General features: G+C 45.1%; 1 non-coding gene across 1 annotated transcript; it reads left to right on the top strand.

Moving 5' to 3' along the window:
* The first annotated feature begins 228 nt into the window (after positions 1–228).
* Positions 229–301, top strand: trnar-ucg (transfer RNA arginine (anticodon UCG)). The gene has a single exon. It is a non-coding gene; the product is annotated as a tRNA-Arg (tRNA).
* The last annotated feature ends 3,016 nt before the right edge of the window (positions 302–3,317 follow it).

Here is a 3,317-nt window from a genome sequence, read left to right on the forward strand (position 1 = left end):
GAGTGTGGTGTGTTCTCCCTGTGTCTGCATGGTTTCCTCCCACAGTCCAAAAAACACACGTTGGTAGGTGCATTGGCGACTCAAAAATGTCCATAGGTGTGAATGTGTGTGTGTGTTGCCCTGTGAAGGACTGGTTTCGCCTCCAGGGTGTGTTCCTGCCTTGTGCCCTATGATTCCACATATAAAGCTTGTTACAATTTTGACAACTCCTTAAAGCACAAGCACAGAGGCCCAGTGGCCTAATGGATAAGGCATCAGCCTTCGGAGCTGAGGATTGTGGGTTCGAGTCCCATCTGGGTCAACTTATACCTTAGATGGAAAAAGCAAATCATGCCTAATGGCATTCAGCAAATCTTCAGCCGCATTGGTCTATTGACTTTCTATCACATCTTCTGCATGATTCCTTGGACAGTCTTATCTTTAAGAGGAAGTGTATTGTATTGACAGGACACAAACTGCAAGAATTGGCATATTATGTGCCACAGCCTAAATTTTTGTCCACAAGTTTGTGATTTCAATGAGCGCAATCTTATAACACTTAAAAAGATATTAATTCATTCATTATCTGTAAGCACTTCTCCATTTCAGGGTCGCGGTGGGTCCAGAGCCTACCTGGAATCATTGGGTGCAAGGCGGGAACACACCCTGGAGGGGGCGCCAGTCCTTCACAGGGCAACACACACACACATTCACTCACTCACTCACACCTACGGACACTTTTGAGTCGCCAATCCACCTACCAACGTGTGTTTTTGGACTGTGGGAGGAAACCGGAGCACCCGGAGGAAACCCACGCGGACACGGGGAGAACACACCACACTCCTCACAGACAGTCACCCAGAGGAAACCCACGTGGACACAGGGAGAACACACAACACTCCTCACAGACGGTCACCTGGAGGAAACCCACGCAGACACAGGGAGAACATACCACACTCCTCACAGACAGTCACCCGGAGGAAACCCACGCAGACACAGGGAGAACACACCACACTCCTCACAGACAGTCACCAGGAGGAAACCCACGCGGACACAGGGAGAACACACCACACTCCTCACAGACAGTCACCCAGAGGAAACCCACGCGGACACAGGGAGAACACACCACACTCCTCACAGACAGTCACCCAGAGGAAACCCACGCAGACACAGGGAGAACACACCACACTCCTCACAGACAGTCACCCGGAGGAAACCCACGCAGGCACAGGGAGAACACACCACACTCCTCACAGACAGTCACCCAGAGGAAACCCACGCAGACACAGGGTGAACACACCACACTCCTCACAGACAGTCACCCAGAGGAAACCCACGCAGACACAGGGTGAACACACCACACTCCTCACAGACAGTCACCAGGAGGAAACCCACGCAGACACAGGGAGAACACACCACACTCCTCACAGACAGTCACCCAGAGGAAACCCACGCAGACACAGGGAGAACACACCACACTCCTCACAGACAGTCACCCAGAGGAAACCCACGCAGACACAGGGAGAACACACCACACTCCTCACAGACAGTCACCCGGAGGAAACCCACGCAGACACATGGAGAACACACCACACACCTCACAGACAGTCACCCTTAAAAAGATACGTGATTTGTTAATTTTTTTTAAAATTCATATGCCCAATTTCATCCTCAGGACTTATATTCTTATAAGTTCTTATTTTTTACACATATCTATAATGAAAGATTACAAAAGCTCAGCTCTCCTTCTGGAGAAGAGAATTCACTGTACCTTCAGGTAACAGAACTTTATTTAAAACTGCTGTTGTAACTTTAAAGATACATTTATACTTTAGTTACCAATAGTGTACCGCTGCTGTACCTTTTTGTCTGAGAGGGTAGTGACTTTGTTAAATGTAGTTCGTCACATACCAAAGACACTGTAAATCGACATGTTTGTAAACTAAAGGCTTTTGCTTGGCACCATGCTGTTGGAAGCCTCTTAGCTCCAGTGGAAGACTATGGAATTGAAATTATATTTTGGCTGATTGACTATATTTGAGTAAGCTGTGTAAATGATTATTTGCACAACTATCTCTTTAAATGGGGCCCGGTGCCAAAATGTGGGGGGGATTAGTTTTCCATAAAAAACAAATATATCAGGAGTTATTAATTTGATGATTTCCTCCTCAGCCCTCACCCTGCTCTCTCCAAAATTTCATTAATAACATTAAGATGTGAGCTGGTCGTTGTAGGGCCTTATATCTGAATATATGAGCTCATAACTCATACAGCAGCAGAGCCAGAGAGAGTGTGTGTGTGTGTGTGTATGCTTGCGTGTGTGTGTGTTTGTGTGGTGCATACATCACACTCTGAACCACGCACCAACCACGCACTGCACACTCCATCATAATGAAGTTCTGCTGTAAAGCAGGGGCACGGGGAGGGCCACCATGCCATACGTGTTTTTTGCGAAATTCATACATCACCGAGGTGGAGAGCTAACGTACGATAATGAAACAAAGATGTTCCCGGGAGTTGTTCTTCATGCAGGTTGCACATTGTCAATTAAAGCCTCGTATATCAGTGCAGCACATTCTGCAGGAATCTGATAAATACAGTGGCCGTATCTCTCAACTCTCCGCCTCATTCCTCCTCCATATAGGATCTGTCATATTAACCAATGTAGGAGGCTCCATATCTAAATTACATTTGCCTCCGTGGGGGCGTTTGTAAACCTAAGTGCTCTTACCCAAGTCCAGCAGCACTTATCTGAGGCATAGACGCACAATATATCACTTATTCATCGTTATCGCAATATTGGCTTTCACTGTATTGATATTGCACAAGGCCAAACACATTAAACTAAACTCCAGCAATACGCTGCATTTTTAAAAAAATCTGCTTTGAACCTACTGACAATACGTGAGTTTCTCTTTTTGAATGCGATGCGAAAACAATATTTTTGGTTGCAAATAATGCAGGTCTTCACTACTGTATTTTCATCTAACCTAACTTAATTAATACTTATCCATATATATTTCCAACTTAACTGATTAAAATCTGCACCCAGAGTAGTTTGTGAGTGTGCATTGCCCAGTTGGTGGTAGTACAGTGGATCAGTTGCGGAATTGGAGCTTCCTGTGTGTTACCATCTTTCTTATCACTGTGAAAAAGAAGCTTCATGCTAACTTTATTGCTGTGTGCACTATTAATTTGCATACACTCATTAGCAACAACAATAACGCACCAAGACGTTGTTGAAATCGAGTGAGACTTTTATAGAAATGTAAGCAAATACAATATTAGAGTGAAAGGATAATTTTATTAGGGAAATCTCTACTCACATTTGCCCACAG

The sequence above is a fragment of the Hoplias malabaricus genome, chromosome 11 (assembly GCF_029633855.1).
Source record: "Hoplias malabaricus isolate fHopMal1 chromosome 11, fHopMal1.hap1, whole genome shotgun sequence".
Lineage (NCBI taxonomy): Eukaryota > Metazoa > Chordata > Actinopteri > Characiformes > Erythrinidae > Hoplias > Hoplias malabaricus.